We start from the raw sequence: 18,678 nt of genomic DNA on the forward strand, positions 1-18,678 counted from the left end.
AGGTCCTGGGCACTTAATGAGGAAACCAACCTTAGCGTAGGTACAATGAATGATAATCTGACGAGCATCATTACGTAGTGTGCAGTAGAAGTTGGAGGCAGGGTAGTTAGACAGGACACATGGCAAGCTTTCCGAGGAAACGAAGAATCTCATTAAGAAGTGTCAAATCATGAAAGTCTCAAATACAACGGACAAAATAGAATTGGCAGAGCTTTCGAAGTTGATTAATATGCGTAACGTATCCGATGTAAGGAGGTATAACATGGAGAGAATCGAACACGCTGTGCAAAACGGAGGAAGCGTCAAAGCAGTGAAGAGGAAAATTGGGATAGGCAAAAATCGGATGTATGCACTAAGGGAAAAAGAAGGCAAAATAACTACCAATATGGATAGGATAGTTAAAATAGCGGAGGAGTTTTACAGAGATCTGTACAGTATAGCCGGGACAACCACGACTTTAATACTATAAGAACCAGCGGTAACCCAGATGACACCCCAGATGATGGAAGAAGTCAGACAAGCTTTGGAGAGCATGCAAAGAGGCAATACTGCTGGTGATTATCAAGTAACATCAGATCTGCTGAAAGATGGAGGACAGATTGTGTTAAAAAAAACTAGCCACCCTGTTTACGAGGTGTCTCTTGACGGGAAGAGTACCAGAGTCTCGGAAGAAAGCATAAGAAATGAGATGACAAGGACTAGAAGAATTACAGGCCGATCAGCTTGCTCTCTGTAGTATACAAGCTATTTACAAAGGTGATTGCTAACAGAGTAAAGAAAACATTAGAATTCTATCAACGAAAGGAACAAGCCGGATTTCGAACAGGCTACTCAACAATCGACCACATTCACACTATCAATCAGGTAATGGAGAAATGCTTAAAATATAACGAACCACTATACATAGCCTTCATCGATTACGAGAAGGCGCTTGATTCAGTAGAAATATCAGCCGTCATGCAGACACTGCGGAATCAGGGCGTCGATGAAGTATGTATAAACATCCTGGAAGAAATCTACAGGGGATCAACTGCTACCATACTGCTTCATAAAGAAAGCAACAGAATACCAATCAAGAAGGGTATAAGGCAGGGGGACACAATCTCCCCAATGCCCCAGCCGTTACCTGCCATCGCAACCGTTGGCCGCCGCAAACTTTGAAAGAAGATTAATGATGTCGATAGGCTGCTACTGACATTGAGTCAGCTGGAGAAAAAACTATTAAAGAAAGTTGATGACGCAGCACATGTTTAAGAAAAACTACTTGCTCGAAGAAAAAAATGTTTTTATGTGTAGCGGTACGCAAACATGGAGTGTTTGATCATTTCAAAATAAAGCTTGGCCTCGACGAAGGCGCTTCTACAAGAAAGTGCAATAGCACGAGTGGCGGGAGAGGTTAGTAGATGCACTCTGGGTGTTTAAAACAGAAACGCGCCGCGGTTCATTTTTTTTTTTTTTGCCCCCTACAGGTGAGCACTTGAACTTGAGAGTTTCCGGGGCCTGCAACGGTTGCGATGGCAGATAACGGCTGGCGGTACGTTCGGATGTGGCTCGGACTGTTTCGTTTCGCTGTAAATATTTCGAGCCTCTGCCGACCGGCACATTCTTTCTCATTCTGTTTATTTGACTCGTTCAAATGCTTTCGCGAAGGGAATTCAAGTGACTTTCGGGGAACGAAGCGACCGTCGAAGCTTTGATCGGATGAACACACGTTGCAAGCCCGGGCCGGTGAGTAGAAACCACTTCAGTTTTTTAAGGATGGTTGCTTGCGGGGCTAGTTGGTTCGTTTCAACATAAGTAGTTGTTTTGCCAATGACTACGTAGGCGTCCCACGGTGGCAGCGCATTGCAATATTAAATTTTAAAATTTTTAACGTCTCAATCTGTCACCGGAAAAACGTGCGTTACATGCGGCGTGCATGGCTTCGCGTGGGAACGAGTCGCTAACTCAATAGTTAATTCTGAAATTCTATCACCAGGTAACACCAACCAGGCCGTTGCGATAAAAGAAGGGAAATAATTCACTGTCGCCTCGAATGTGTCTTCTTAGCTAGCCCATATATTAGTGCAAAAAACCTACCATTTAATCATTTACTGCAGTCGCGTTTGAGAAACATCACATAATTATGGGTCTGGTTTTGCTATAGTGTGACAAAGGAAGCGTCACATAAAGGAGAAATACTTCTTTTTCTACCACAGCCTCCTAGCCCACCTGACATGGAAGCAAATGTGTACAATGGGCAAGGAACCTGCTACGTGACATGCCTTGTGAAGAAGCAGCCCTGAGTGATATACGTGTTATGAGGTACCACTACATATATGTATAAAATACTGCTGTTTACTAATTAACTGAGTTTATTTGTTTACTTTGGAAAATTTCATGCATTGATTATGCATTGATTTCATGCATTGATATCTGGTGATGTTACTTGTTTTTCCAGACTGCCATGCAATGACAGGATGACTACTCCCGAATGTCCGCTCTGCAAGCACGTTGAAACATCTGAATGTCCACTACAACAGGTCATCTCTAACCTCATACATGTATTGCTGTATTTGTGAATGTTTTACCGCGCATATCGTGGAGAGGTGCTTTAGATTGGCTACAAGCATTGCCTGCCTACCGTGGCATGGAATCTACACTTCAATAATGTTGAAACTGTAACACTATTAGTTAGATTGTGTGGCGCTGCTGAGCTCAACAACACACTGTTTGATCCCAGCCACTGTAGCCATATTTCGATGGGGGTGAAACGCTAAGACGCTTGTGTGCTTAAGGGTTTGTTCGATTCGCCTGCACCACATGATCCATTTTACAAAGTGCTGCACCTCGCCATTCGTTTCAGTGGCGCAGCAATGGCATCTTCGAAATCTTGCCATTCATTTCAAAAAGCGCAGGAAAGGTACAGCACCAAAACTATTTCATGACTTTCCGGTACCTCCTGCTCTGATCTCGCTGGTTTGGTGCAGCCGCTCGGACAGCTAAACAAACAACATAGCATTAAACGTGGGTGCTGTGCCCACCCCTATAAATGCGGCGTGTTTTGCCAAGGTGTTTGCACCTCATTAAATTAAGCGAACAAAAATAAGGATTCCACCTTGTCGGCACCTGGTCATTCACTTGTGATGCCGCACCGCACAACTCCTGCCGCACAAGTTCTGAACTTCTCGTGCACAGCTGTGAACCAGTTCGGATTGGTGCAGGTGAACTAAACTGACCCTTAAAAGATGGAAGCTGGAAAATATGAAAAATGTGTTAACATAAGAGGTCAAAGCAAATGTTTCGACAAGCAGTCTCGTCTCCTGTGAGCCTAAATTGTCATTTGTTTGAACCCCTGGAAGTCAGAATCAACCTAATTTACCCACTACTGTACGACTCACGATCACTTCATAGTTGGCATGTGAATTGTCGGAAATTATTAATTGCACTACATAACGAACACACCCACAGTGATGGGCATTAACAGGCTTTCCGACATTTAGTTGTGCCTTGTGACAGTTTACCAACAACACCCAGAACTGTTTTGTCTTAATTAACTGTGTTTAGCTCATACAAGTTTACAAAAAGATGCACCAAAGCTCATAAGACTGCACTCAATTGCTTTAGCTTTGCACATATGTTCAATGGGCTCCTAAAATAATAAATCATAAAGGTCATGAGCAGTTGCAGCACAGCTTCCTCAAAGACGTGAATGCTGTCATGAGGAGCAAGATTGTGTTCATTGCATGTGGTACTGTTTTTTTTTTTTTTTGCAGAAAAACGTTCCAGATTTCTTTGTGCACATATGCTTCTGTTTAAATGAAGTTGTCATAACTATAGTGTCTACCACTACGAAGTGAAATTCTGTGCTCTACGGTCATGAAAAAAAAATCTAGGAAATCGCACAGGTAGTTGAAACATATATGATCTTCGCTTATCTACAGCCACACTGCAAGATAGTACGTATTTCAAGTCCTAACCTCTAAGAGTAGCAGGGAGAAAACAACTTCATTTTCAACCACAAGTATACTGAAAAGTAAATACAATAACAAGTGTGTAATAAATGTGACCTTTATTGATCCAGTATTCGGACAGATGCACATCATGTATTACCAATTGATTTCAGGAGTGCTTGCTTGTAAGAGAGTACTGAAGTTCTATGGATATGTCTATGCAAAAAAAAAGAGATTGTGCTCAGGGCTGAGCAGATAGTGTGATGTAAGAGTACCAACAAAGATGTACAGATAACAAAATTGTGCAATGCATACCTGAAGCTTATTTTCTTAGAATTGGGCCTTTTTTCATCTGTAAGCACACACCTCATAAGTGTTCCTTTAGCATACATGTTCGCTCCATACTCAGCAGACTGGTCATTACCTGCGACGAGAAATTCTAGCTGTGGTAACTTTGTAACTTAACTCTAACAATAAATGTAGCAAGCCTGAAATATTTTACGCCCATCCCCTAAATATATAATACCTATGATATGGGCTCCCGGCTGAGTATTAAACTAGTGCCTACGCTCTCGACACGATGCGACATTGCAGAATTGTGAAGTACTCAGGGCTGAAATTAACCGACTTAAAACAAAAACGGCTGCGGTCCGGACAAAATCAACAGAATGTTCAAGAATCTCGACGACGGCTCCATTCGTCATCTTGCAGCTTATATGCAAGAATGCTGGGACAAGGGATAAATACCGCAAGCTTGGAAAACGGCCAATGTAGTCTTCATTCCTAAGCCAGGGAAAAAGCTCAGTCTTGAACATCTAAGACCCATTTCCATCACATCTTGCGTAGGAAAATTGATGGAGCACGTCATCCAAACAAGACTGACTAGGTTCATGGAAGATGAAAACCTGTACCCTGATACTATGATAGGCTTCAGATCCCACCTATCGATGTGCGATATTATGCTATAGCTAAAGAAGGAGATAATAGACAAAAAGGCTGTTGTCGCCAAAGTAATTGTGCGTCTGGACGTCTCCAAGGCGTTTGAGAATGTCAAACATGAAGCCTTACTTAAGAACCTTAGTGCGCTAAACGTAGGCGTCAAGACATACAACTACGTGCGTGAGGGGCTTTCTCTCAAATCGTACAGCCACTATCAGCATGGGAGGGCAGTCGCTCGAAAACATTAAATTGGGGAACAAAGGTACGCCACAAGGATCTGTACCCTCACCGACTCTTTTTAATATAGCGATGATTGGACTTCCTGAGAAGTTGGAAGGAATCGAAAATCTGCATAACACAATATACGCAGACGGTGTGACGCTGTGGATAAACAGGGGTAGTGACGGACATATTGAAAGCGAACTTCAGGCGGCTATAGATACCATCGAACAATATCTCGAACCACTAGGATTAAAATGCTCGGCAGAAAAATCAGAGGCTCTTTTTCTACCATCGCAAAAAAGAAAAACACACAATCCCCTCGGAAGGGGTTGTGACATCGCTTTACGAGTGAATAGTAATGCTATTCCAACCGTAGACAGTATTACAATTCTAGGGATGCGCATTCAAGCAAATGGAAAAAACACTGAAACTATCCGGAGACTCGAAGCTAGTGCGAACCAGACGTGCCGCCTGCTTAAGCGCATTTCTAACAAGAATGCGGGGATGAAGGAAGCCAATCTTTTAAGATTAGTTCAAGCTTTCGTGATAAGCCGTGTACTATACGTTGCCCCTTATCTTAAATTAAGTAGAGCAGAAAAAGATAAAATTGAAGCCATTATAAGGAAAGGCATAAAGACTGCGCTAGGGCTTCCCCCGAACACCTCTATGGTTAAACTTCTTGGGCTGGGTGTCTCCAACACTTTAGATGAACTAATAGAAGCCGCCTTGATGTCACAGCACCAAAGACTTCTGAGAAGTAGAACAGGGAGGAAAATCATGGAGCGCTTGGGGTTCTAGCCCACCGAGTGTTCCAGCCAGACCGCTAGCATACCTACATCAACTAGGGCAAGACTGAAAATTATACCGCTGCCGAAAAACATGCATCCGGCGTTTCATGAAGGCAGACGCAAAGCTAGAGCTGTAGCCCTGCAGGCGAAACTTGAAGGTCGATCTGGCGTGCTTTACACGGACGCTGCAGAATACGAAAGAAAGGGAGCACACACAGCGGTAGTGGTTCGCGAGAACGGGGACCTGGTCTCGTGCTGCACCTCTAAGAACACAACCACCACAGAGGCAGAAGAACTTCCGATTGCTTTGGCAATAGCTCAAAAAGGCACACGAGTGATTGTAAGTCAGCCATTAAAAACTACGATATGGGCAGGATCTCTGCTACAGCCGCCAAAATTCTAAGACAAGGACCAGTACCCGAAGAGCTAATCTCACTAGTATGGTCCCCGGCCCATCAAGGTCTGAAGGGGAATGAGAAGGCGCACGCGATCGCCCGAGGGCTCACTTTCCGGTTAATCGACGCTGACCCGCCGCCTTCGCGCGAGCAGCCCCTCTCCACAAGAGACGAACTACGAACGTTTCAGGAAATCACCGCACACTATAAACTCCACCGTAAGATTTATCCAGAGGCAGCTAAACAGCTGAGCAAAAAGGAGGAAATTATGTGGCGAAAATCGCAAACCGGGGTGTTTCCAAACCCTCACATGTACAGTAAATGGCACCCGGAAGTGTTCAACTCCAGATGTGCGCACTGCCACAGCACGCAGGTTTAGTGCATATGGTATGGACCTGCCCATCCTACAATGATCCAAGTAGAAACGTAGAATCCTGGGAGGCCTTATTACACAGCCGTGACGCCGAAGAACAGCGTCAAGTCATCGGTCTCGCTCTGTCCGCCGCCGAGTCCCAAGGGATTCCGGCCGATGGCTAGGGGGATGATAGGGGGCAGAGGCCGAAGCCTCCTACCCCGTCATTCTTGACGGGTGCAATAAACGTTATTTCTCTCTCTCTCTGTGAAGTACTCAATGTAGCATTGCAGAGCGAGAAAGATTCAGAAATGCACGCATCCGCAATTGCTTATTTAACAAATTTAGCAAAACTATTGCTCTCAATTTTCGAGCTATTTATCGGCAATGTCCAAGTTTCCTTTCCGGTTCCGCATCATGCATTCACTTCACTTGAAGATCAACACTACAGGGCAAGCGCCGCATCTGACGGCAGAATCCGACCCTTGTCTTGAAGCCACGCTATTAAACTCGAACGCCGCAACACAATGAGACCGGCGCTCATTCAGCGATCTCGATGTTCATTTATATGCATATGCTTGTTAGCTTTCCAAGAGTCTTTACACATGGGTTGAAAGCTTTCAATATGTATGAGTGACTTGTTTTGTTCGGACCCGACCGTATACATTGGTTGTACCGGCTTGGACACTCCCAATAAACGAGGCAAACCTTACTTGATTGACGTTTTTTTTTTTTGCCAGTCGAGGCCAACTAGGTCACCTAGCGATAATTACAGACGCGAAGCGCGATTTAGCAACGAAAAAGAAAATACCAGAGGAAGCGAGCAGCGACAACCACCCCACCTGCGAAAAAAAAAACGCGTCTGTTTATTGATTATGATAGTACTACCCGCGCCATCTGGCCTCGCGGTATAGCAGTTCATTACGCCGCCGCAACGTATTTGCATGTTATTGAAGTGACCACAGGTACAGTTTCCAATCTCTAAACTGGTAGGTGTTCTGCGGTATTAAGTACTCGGAATCTTTCTTTCGATACAATATTAGGGGGATAGCGCGAACGCAGTCCCCCACTACCAAAAATTGCATGCCCCATCTGCCCCAGTTTGTGGTAGTGGCAGGGGTCAGCACGAGCGCAGTGCGATGCCCGCGCCTCTCCCTGGGGGCACCGCCTATTTGATCACGGTAGCCCCGGCACCAGGTAAGTATGCCGTCGAAGCGTTTTGAACTCGGTACCCACTGATAGCGACCCCCTAGGAAGCGCATGGGAGTTGTGGAAGATGGCGTAAGGTTTCTCCTCTTTTTTAATTTGAATATGTGAAGCCATTGCATTGAGGACACCCAGTACACAAATTCACACAGTCCTGTTATATCAAATTGCTTTTCGCTCACACAAATATTGATAAAAGCTTGAAATTTGAGCGGGTATCACTCCAGCATTCGCAGAACCAGCGAGAACGTTCTGTACGCCGCCGGAGGCGCGACTGCAGTGGTAATTTGTATCTAATGGTCACGAACGTGACGTACGATTCATCGGACTAGCTGTCCTGAAATCCTAAATATCCAACTGTGATCGCGAAGAAAAAAAAATTTATGGCATTACCTTGGCAAACAAAACAAATCAGTAAAATGAAAACGAAATATAAAAGAAGAAAAAAAACTACGTCAGCCGCAAATCGAACCCGGGCCACCCGCGTGGCAGGCGAGTATTCTACCACTGAACCACCGAGGCACTAATGCACGTTGTTTTACGCACAAATCACTAAAGTGGGAGACGTAGTAAAGTCGTGTAGGCGTACATTTGCGCCTCACATGTACAAATATACAGGGCTGCAGGAACTTCATTATTGCAAAATGGGCTAAGGTATACAAAGATTGCTCAATTAGATTAAATATTACGCGCGTATATCGATTACATTGAGCGTTCAGATGCGAAACTTTCATGTAACAAGCGAAAATTTTCTAGCGAAGAGTTAACTGCCGGACAACACGGAAGTTACTCAATTTGGCTGTTTTTAGCAGTCAAGTAAGCAGCACAGTTATTTTTAGAAAATGTACCATGGAAGAAGAAAAATGTACGCACAAGCATCACATAGTCCTTAGAATACATTCTAGAGCATGACGATAGTTATAGCGCGAGAACAAAACGACGACACAGAGACAAGAAGTACACGAAAGACACGAGCGCTCGTGTCTTTCTTGTTTTTCTTGTCTCTGTGTCGTCGTTTTGTTCTCGCGCTATAACTATCGTCATGCCATACCAACTAGCCCAAGCTGCCACACATTCTATAGACCATAGCATGAAGCACAAGGCTCAAGAAAAAAACAAGAAACAATGCTGGCCGAGAACAGAAAAGTGTCACAACGGGGCCTGGTCACAATCAGCAGGAGCTGTACATCTCCGGATACTTAACTAAAGGTTATAATTGAAATGAACGTGCCCTCGCCGCGGTGGTCTAGAGGCTAAGGTACTCGGCTTCTGACCTGCAGGTCGCGGGTTCGAATCCCGGCAGCGGCGGCTGCATTTCCGATGGAGGCGGAAATGTTGTAGGCCCGTGTGCTCAGATTTGGGTGCACGTTAAAGAACCCCAGGCGGTCGAAATTTCCGGAGCCCTCCAATACGGCGTCTCTCATAATCATATAGTGGTGTTGGGACGTTAAACCCCACATATCAATCAATCAAAGAACGTGCAAATATAGAGCTTTTTTGCTTACTTCTCCATTGATCGATAAGTGATAACCCAGAACACGAAAACGTTGGCACCAGCACTCGTGCCCGGCATATCAAGCAAGAACTTCCCGCCGCATCAACAAATAAGTTACGCGAGAACCATCCGCTTGAGCATCTGATTTTCGATTTCAACATTAGGCCCTGCCCAAACGGGCAAGGCCTCCCAAAAATTGGCCTATAGGCCCATTGGAGTGCCCCACCCCACGGTAATCTTTAGTAAAAGGCGAAAGATTAATTCGAAAAACCTGAGGTGAGGCCTGAGCAATGACTGACAATCAGCGCGGTTAGACACCTCACTTACAAAGGCCGTGCCAGAAGAACCAGCTCTCTTCTACGTTGAAAGCAATATTTTTTGAAATAAGCCAAAATATGTACATAAAACTTAATGTTTTTTTCTTTTACCAATTCATCTGGATCACATCTTTTAACTAATAATAATATAATAAACGTGTATGCGTGCAAAGAATTTAATTTTAGGATAGCAATATTGCACTACCGTTCAGACGCGATCATACGTTGTGAGCCAATAGATGGCGCAAGCACGCGGTCAAAAAAAAAGAAACTGAAAATGAGCAAACAGAGCCAGTGTGTCGGCGTTAGTCACGAATGTAATGAATTCAGTCTAACCTCGATTAGTATACACATTTTCACAGGAAGGAAAACAACACCGTCATGATGGGCTGTGCGCGGGAGCACAAAGGCTAAGGCATAGAGAAAGAAGAAGACAAGAGAGGACACTCCGCGAAACCTGGCCTCAGGAAGTGCGTCACGATTACTTAATCAACTAGTGCTCTCATCAAACGTCAGAGGGCGCAAGCGCAAAAAAAAACTGTTATAATCAATGCAACAGATTTGTTTTTACAAAATAATAATTATACGCCCAAACTAGGTATGTTCTTCATACATAAAAACAATTTATTCAACACACCTTACGCGATTATTTTTCTTCAGCCGTACTGTCATAAACACCATCCACCCAGCGACAAGCCCATGCATGACTGGCAGCGAGAAGCTTTCGTCGCTTTCGTCAACGTCGGCTGCGTCGGCGTTTTCAAGCGTGAGATAACAGGTGAGGCACGTTTTCAAGCGAAGCTTGTTGAATGACATGTTGTTGGTCTTGTTCGGTAATTTTTTTCAGAAAACGGTTACACCTGTGCGAATAAGACACCATGCAACAAACATAGAAAGATGCACACACACACGTTGCGCTTCGTGTGTGCGAGTTCGTTTCTTACGTGGCGTCTCATTCACGCAGTTGTAACCTTTTTCTGAAGCTTGTAAGGACTGGGAGGTTCGCTAAAAAGAAAGTTTGCGGCTCTATGCGGCGGCTAGACGGGAACATTGTGCAACGTATGCAGTATAGCAAAGGCGGCACGGCGTCAAGCCGAGGCGACGCGTGCTGCGTCTGCCACGGACGCGAGCATCTGTACCTTTCATCAGTGAAAGCTGGCACTGTTGATAATTCCAAAAATCACAAATTACTTGTTTCCTTGTTGGTGTCTTCTCTTTTCTTCCACGTTCTACCAATTTATGCGTTTGAAAGAGTTGTTTAAGTTTCCCCATGCTACAAGCTTTGTAACTTGTACCAACTGCACATATATGCAGATTTTCTGAGCGTCGCTTCAAATAGTGACTGTGACATGACTGCAGAAGCTGCACTGCAAGGTGCAGATGAGCTTCAGTTTGTGTTATTTTAAGCCTCTTACTGACACATGGTCGTAATTTCATTTCTTCAGGACCTGCGGTAGAGGCTTCAAAAAGCGGCTCCCACACATTGAGGTGCCCCGATGAACAGGGTGCGTTCAGTGTCGCGATTTCTTTTTTTTTTTACCCAAATTGACTGTTGACCAAACCTCTGCAGGTGGCAGCTCCCTTGTAGCTGGTGAAAGAATTTCTGCTGACTTCGTCTTGCCAGAGGAAACCTTAACCAGTCGTTCAGCTGTCACAAAAAGAACTTGTGTGACCGGTGAGTTGTATGTTCACTTCAACACCAGAGTGGATTGATATTGAGACATCCGCAGGCCGCTCGCAAGATTGTTCCGACAGCACTGTCCGAGGCACTGAACAAGCTTCACAAGACCCTCCAGAAGATGTCTCCGCCAACAGCTCCACGTCTGAGTGCCCTAGAGAAAATGGTGACTATGCTTTTATTGCAGCTGTTTTTAATGTGCTATTTTATGTTTAGGACATTCTGAGGAAACTATCCTCAAAAGGACACTACGTGTGCACTTACAAAATGTAAGGGTGGGCTCTCAGTGATTTTCATTTTTTTTATGCACTGTCAACATTGTGAATGGTTTGTTTTTAGGTAGTGGAATCGAAAACTTTGCACCACAGAAAGTTGTGCACCTTGTGTCTGAAAGAGCGAGGAAAGTGCTCATATGGGATTAGTTGTTCTTCGCTTTTACATCCATTTTTTTGTTTATTGCAGTGCGTTCCTGTGTGCCAGCGACAATGTCTCCATCAATGAACTACAAGCAAACCATTAAACATCTGCAAGCCAAAGTAGCAGCACAGCGGAAAACTATCAAAAGACTGCGGAGACAGCCTCACCAAACTAACCACTCATTCGTTGCATACATTGTTTTGGTTACCCGCTATGAGGAGTAGGGACACTGTGTATTCGCTCGAAGTGATTTGCATAACCTTAAAAAGAATGTTGGGTATCCTGTCTGTATTTTTGTAGCAAATGCGGGTGAACTGTGCACTTTACTGTGGGTCGCTTGGTCACTGTGTATGCTTTATCTCTCCTGCTCAAGTAATATATCGATAACAAAACCTCTTGTTGAAATGTCTTCGAGCGGGTAAGGAACACAGTATGAAGTGGGCACGGTTCACGTTATCACGCTTTTTGTATTTTAGCTTCTCATCAACCTCCTCATCTCGCCCATCAAAATTTTCAAAAGAATACCCAAACTTGTAGCGTTTGATGGGGCTGCGGACGCTGCCATTTTATTTTTATATAGCTTGTGAGTGATAACGTACGATGTAGAGCCTTTGTGAAAAATAATGAGCCAAAGTGGTTTCCTTGTGCTATTTATTAGCCCTGTAATACCGCTCTCGTAACACCAATTAAGGTCCACAATTCTGGATAAGTGATGACTACAATCTATTTTAGCTCGCAAGCGTCACAACAACACCCAGACGCAAATCACTTGGGATCTTAAGTTTTTGATGATAAGAAGAGCCACAAGACCTGCCAGTGTTGTAGCATAAAGTTTGTCTTTCACGTAGTGAGCAAGCTGCAAAGCCCTACCTTTCTGAGGACAAGCAGGCATCAAGTCTGCTTTTTTTTTTCATTTTGGGCTAGCTGTTCTTAAGCACAGCCAGCACACTGCAGCTTTGCCTTTCTGCTATATTGTGTCGTGTGGTTTCTGTGCACTCTTTTTTTCTATGCATTATTTTGGTTAACCCCAGGCGTGATTCGAGACTTCATTGCTGTGTATATGTCACTTCTTCCTTCTTCTTCAGCATTGTGCGCTGTGTTTTTGCCATAGATCCTTACTTACCCACGGGCCCGGTGTGTCATACTTCACCAACTTCTCGTCTTCTGCCAACTCTAGCGATGTGTGCGTTGTCTGTGTTCTCTCTGTATTTGTTACAATATTTGTTACAATTTATTTGTAAGGCGAGATGCATTTGTTGTCTACCTTTGTCATATTGTGCTTTTTATATTCTCAGACTCTACCTTGCCTTTGAATAAAACATTGCGGATACTCTGTCTCTTTGACTGATATATACATTGATCACTTGTTCCAAAAGAACAAGTGAACAAAAGAACAAGCGCGATGAATAAAATCGTAGTGAATTATCACTACCTGCATCTCTCTTTATTATAACTTAATCGAAATAAAAATAAAAAATGAAAATAAAAATTCAAAATTTGCGCCAGTGAAACCGAAACAGGAAGCGCACGCCATTTGCTCTCACCAACCACCAGGTGCGCTAGGGTCGATTGGGCCGCTGGGGTCTACGGGAGTGTCCACTCTTCACCTTTCTTTATTTCTCTATGGCTAAGGGCGCAGCGTTTCCGGCGCATTTTCGAAGTACGCGCCAATTTGCGCAGCCCAAGGAGGGCTATGGCGGTGCCCAGGGAGGCGTTTAAGAAAAGGTGAATAGTCCCTTTGTCGGGCCTCCCTGGCTTGTACACCGGGAGGCAGGCCGCGTTTGTTTGGCGCCTGGCGCCGAACGGTGGCCCCCTTGCCAGCAACGTTTCTAAATTTAGGTAAGTTGCAAAACTGAGGAGAGGCGGCTGGAGTGAGACGCTGTGCGGTCGTGTTTCGCATGAGCTCCGGCCCGGTGACCGACTATCGGCGGACGCGCTTTTTTCTGGACTTGCTGTCAGTGGGCTCGTCTGCAGGAGGTTGCCCTGTACCTACGGACACCACTCGTTTAGGCAAGTTTGTCCCCGTTTTTGGAGTTTCCGAGATTTTCCTATCAACCCCGCGGTGGCAAGGCTAGGCCTATCTCCTAGGCCAAGCCTGGCCTGGGCCGCGTCGCCCGGCGTCTGACTTGCGCCCGGTGACCGTGGGTTTTGTTGGGCTGAAGATGGAGTACTACGTCGAAGGGGAGACTATAACACCCGAAGATTTTGAAGCGTGAGAGTGGGCTCCAGTGCTGAAGGCACAGGGCTGATTTAAGAAGACTCGGCATGGCGACAACGCCAAGAGTAAGCCTTGCGAGACGCAGGCCGGCAGCGACGGGCGCAAGACGCACGGAGCGCAGCAAGTCAAGCGGGGGAAAGCGTTTCTCAAGTTGCCAGCCACGGATTTCAAGATTGTGTACAGGCTCCAGAACTGGGACTTGAGTGTTGTGACAGCGAGAGAACTCGGATGTGCACTGAGAGCAGCAGCGCGTCTAACGAGTGCGATTGCCGCGGAAGAAGACATTGTGCGGGTTAATGGCACAAACAACACGTTGACGGTGAGCACACCGTGCATAAATCGCAGTGGGGCATATGCGACTGTGAAGACACTCAAGCTGGGTGATCGTGACCTGCCGGTTTCGGCGTTCGTGGCGCCATTGGAGAACTCCGTGCGGGGAGTGATTTATAATGCTTATGAGGGATGCCCAGTGGAAGAAGTTCGGGCGGGATTCCTGAAGAAGAATGAAGGCATAGACATTCTGGACGCGAGACCTCTGGGAAAGTCAAAGGCGATTCAGATTACGTTGGGGGGGAAAACGCATACCCTGGCAGATTACTTACCGGAACTGTCTGTACGCTGTGATCCCGTATAGAAATTTAGTCGAGACCTGCTACAACTGCAGACGAGTTGGACATCGAGCGGACGTTTGCTATCGTCCGAAGAGCAACCTATGTCACCGTTGCGGGAAGGACCAACCTGCCCCGCCAGAAGGAGAGCCACCTACGTGCACGCCGGTCTGCATCGTGTGCCATGGTGCGCATCACACAGGGAGCCGGAACTGCAAGTTTCGCCTGGCTCGCAAGCCACCGACAGGCCGGCAGCAGAGCATCGAAAGAGAGAGCGAAGCTGGCAACGATAAGCGTTCCTCAAGGGCCACGGAGCGGTCACCGAGGGGTAAAGAAGGCAGAAGCAAAAGCAGGGACCGGTCGAGTTCCTTCCCGCCATTGCCAGGGCGCGGGGGCGGCCAAGATGGTGGACGAGCATCCAGTACCAACAGCTGCGCACGCGACACCAACAAAAAGGTGAGCTTGTCAAGCACGGCCTCCCAGAACGAAACCGCTCGAGAGAGGGAGTTAGCAGCGCTGGTCCAGCGACAGGGAGACTTGATTAAAAGAATGGAAAACAGAATTGCAGAGATGGAACGCGCACTTAGAAACGACCAACGGCAGGAGACACAGGCACCAGCAGTGCAAGGCCTACAGAAAGCGACGCAAGAGGCGTCTGCTCGCGTACAGGAGAGTGCAGCTATGCAAGTGGAGAATCGGGGGACAGTGAAGAGACCACTGCCGGGGGATGAGGTAGCTAACGCAAAACGATTAGCCGAAACGTCATCAGTAGACATGCCACAGCCTCTTTTTAAGGTCATTAGTCTTAAGTCGGATGTAACAACACTTGCGGATAAAGTAGGCAAACAAGGGAAAAGACAGGATAGGTTAAAGGCTCGAGTCGAAAAGATCGAAGCCAGATTAGACACAATAGAGGAGCATCTCGGCATGCTCTCCACTGAATTTAAGGATTCCCAAACCCAGGTCATGGGCATGTTTCAGCAGCTTCATACTCTATTGGAGGCAAGACTGCCTCCCGTGGGTGGCCAAGTGCCATTAGTCAACCTGGTGCCTCATCATGGCACCTCGCCAGCAAATTGAGGTTTGGCAGTGGAACTGCAGGGGCTTTCGTCAAAAGCGGGGTAACCTGCAGTTGCACGTACAAAATAAGGACAGTAAACCAGACATAATAGCCTTACAGGAGGCTAGTGGTTCCGTAAAATTACCTGGATTTAAGGCATTTACAGCACCAGGAACTGATTCAAGGGGCGTATCACGCGTCTTCACAGCCGTGCTAGTCCATCGCAACATCACTGCCATTCAGCATTCCGTAGATAGCAGCACGGAAGACTATGTCTTGCTTGAGATTTTGCCTAAACGAAAGTATGAGAAGAGTCTGTTTTTACTTAATGTGTATAGTTCTCCAAAAGATAAAGGATTGGGCTTGCCACAACTCCTGATTCAAACTCAATGGTTAGCAGCTCGCACTCCGCTTATAGTGGTAGGAGATTTCAATGCGCCTCACCCGGAGTGGGGTTATATTCGAGCCAGCCCAAAGGGCAATCGGCTTTGGCAAGTTGCCCGGGATCTGCGATGGACGCTGTTAAACAATCCACGAGATCATACGAGGATAGGCAACAGCATAAGCATGGATGCCTCCCCAGACCTTACGTTTTTTAGAGGCATCAGTAATGCAAAGTGGATTAACACGGGACAAGCGCTAGGAAGTGATCACTATATCCTTTCCACGACGTTTAGCGCTGCGAAGCATGAAGACAAAGTGAGGGGGCATAGAATTACAGATTGGGACAGATTTAGGAAAAACAGAGCAGACACTGTAAACGGGAAAATCAATGACCTGGATGCATGGGTACAGGCGCTCAAGGAGGATGTAAGTAATACCACGGTAGAAGTGCCAGTCGAGCAGGAGGAGTTTACCGCTGACTCGAGACTATTACACATGTGGGAAGCGCACGCGAGTCTCTTGAGAAGGTGGAAGAAGCAAAAACATAATGGCGTCCTTCGCAGAAGGACTGCCAAGTTAGAACGTAAAATCGAAAATTATACAATTGAGTTGCAAGCCAAGCAGTGGGGCCAGATTTGTGATCGCATGAATGGACAGTTTGGATGCAAAAAGACATGGCAGCTGTTAAGACATCTTTTGGATCCGGCAGCAACAAAATCGGGGGCAAATGACTCGGTTAATGCATCAATACGAAGGCACAATTGGAGAGTTTATACAGGAACTCCGGAATCGGTACATAACTGATGGAGTAGACGGTTGCTTACCACACTACTCGGGGGGTGGAAAACTCAGACCTAGATGAAGAGTTCACAATTGCGGAGGTGGAGTTTGCCATAGGGCAGCTGCGTACTACGTCTGCCGCAGGTCCGGATGGAGTTACTAATAAAATGCTGAGAAACCTAGACTTGATAAATGAGTATTGGGTGGCCGGGGAGATCCCAGCACAATGGAAGCATGCTAGGATTATATTTATTCCGAAGCCAGGCAAGAAACTCTGCTTGGAAAACCTGCGCCCCATATCGCTGACATGATGCGTGGGCAAATTGATGGAGCACGTGGTTCTCAACAGGCTTCAGAATTATGCAGAGGACAAGGCCATCTTTCCCCCAACTATGATAGGTTTCAGGGCCAATTTGTCCACACAGGATGTCATGATACAGCTAAAACATGATGTAGTCAATCCCGGGCATGGCACGAGCACCAATGCTGTATTGGGGCTTGACCTGAATAAAGCTTTCGACAATGTTTCGCATGAGGCAATATTGAATAACCTATCAGAAATTGGCCCAGGGGTCAGGACATTTCGCTACATCAGATCATTCCTGGAGGGCCGAACCGCAGAAATTTCAATGGGAGATATCAAATCGGACTCATTCGCGTTGGGAGGCAAAGGGACGCCGCAAGGTTCAGTTTTGTCACCGTTCCTATTTAACATCGCCTTAATTAAAATACCGCCGAGGCTGGAGGAGATACCGGGACTCAAACACACATTTTATGCAGATGATATTACTCTATGGGTAACCAGGGGTAGTGATGCGCATCTGGAGGAAACACTGCAACAGGCAGTTAATATTGTCGAAGAGTTGGCAGGGGAGGCGGCACTTTCTTGCTCTCAGCCAAAGTCCGAGCTCTTGGTGGTTCGGGAGAAACCCAGAGGGCTACATGCAAGACGCTATATTCCGCCACCGCCGTTACAGGTAAAGGTAGGGGGTAGGCCGGTAGCTGAAGCTCAAACGATTGGAATTCTTGGCCTATATCTGCAAACTAACAGGAAGAATAGAGTGGCCCTTGAAAGCTTAAGACCGTGGTCAATGCTACTGTCAGGCAAATCAGAAGAATCGCTAACCGTAAGAGTGGGGTTAAAGAAAAAGAACTCTGTAAGCTGGTACAGGCGTTTGTGCTCAGCAGGATTACTTACGCGACACCTTATATGAAGTTGGATGCCGCAGAAAAAGGTAAGGTCGAGGCTATGATCCGGCAAGCTTACAAGGCAGCGCTTGGGTTGCCTAACAACGCGCCTACAGAAAGGCTATTAAAACTAGGGGTACACAACACCCTGGATGAATTATGGGAGGCGCATCTGGTGATGCAGCACGCTAGGCTTTCGACAACCAAAGCGGGCAGGATTATATTGGAAAGGATTGGCATTGGAGCAGAGGCTCCCACTGGGGACACTAAAATTCAGGTGCGGCGAGAGTTACATAAGGCCCTGTACATAAAACCTTTGCCCAAAAATATGCATTCGATTCACCATACGCAGCGCAGGCAGGCAAGAGCCAGAGCTTTACACGTTGAGTACGGCGAGTACAAAGCGCCGCCAGTGCCACCAAACCGGAAGCTATCCCGGCACCGTGTGACGAAAAGTCTTACGCGGGGAGTTTTGCAACTTACGTAGTCTAGAAACGTTGCTTGCCAGGGCATGGCTGCCTGCCCGAAACAAAACGTCCCGCCCACACGACTCTGGGGGGGAAGCAGTGCCGGGACAGACGTAGGATGATGATGGGTTGATGAGTTAAGTGTAACTCTGGGACAAAGCGCTTCGGCGCCACGTCTCCTTTTTATCTGACAACGGCACCTCGATTAGTGGTTCTCTAGTCACGTACGGTA

At 46.3% G+C, this 18,678-nt stretch overlaps 1 long non-coding RNA gene and 2 other non-coding genes across 4 annotated transcripts; 1 reads left to right on the forward strand and 2 right to left on the reverse strand.

The window, feature by feature from the left end:
- Positions 1-7,669: 7,669 nt before the first annotated feature.
- Positions 7,670-7,833, reverse strand: LOC142771476 (U1 spliceosomal RNA). Its single transcript, XR_012885942.1, has one exon. It is a non-coding gene; the product is annotated as a U1 spliceosomal RNA (small nuclear RNA).
- Positions 7,834-9,493: 1,660 nt separating this feature from the next.
- On the reverse strand, positions 9,494-9,620 carry LOC142771549 (U5 spliceosomal RNA). Its single transcript, XR_012885984.1, has one exon. It is a non-coding gene; the product is annotated as a U5 spliceosomal RNA (small nuclear RNA).
- Positions 9,621-10,649: 1,029 nt separating this feature from the next.
- On the forward strand, positions 10,650-13,076 carry LOC142804296 (uncharacterized). Of its 2 annotated transcripts, XR_012894577.1 has the most exons (4): positions 10,650-11,151; positions 11,217-11,321; positions 11,377-11,490; positions 11,787-13,076. It is a non-coding gene; the product is annotated as an uncharacterized LOC142804296 (long non-coding RNA). The 2 variants fall into 2 exon arrangements; XR_012894576.1 differs by having other exon boundaries at positions 10,650-11,321.
- Positions 13,077-18,678: the final 5,602 nt, after the last annotated feature.

This window comes from Rhipicephalus microplus, chromosome 1, assembly GCF_043290135.1.
Source record: "Rhipicephalus microplus isolate Deutch F79 chromosome 1, USDA_Rmic, whole genome shotgun sequence".
NCBI classification, from domain to species: Eukaryota; Metazoa; Arthropoda; class Arachnida; order Ixodida; family Ixodidae; genus Rhipicephalus; species Rhipicephalus microplus.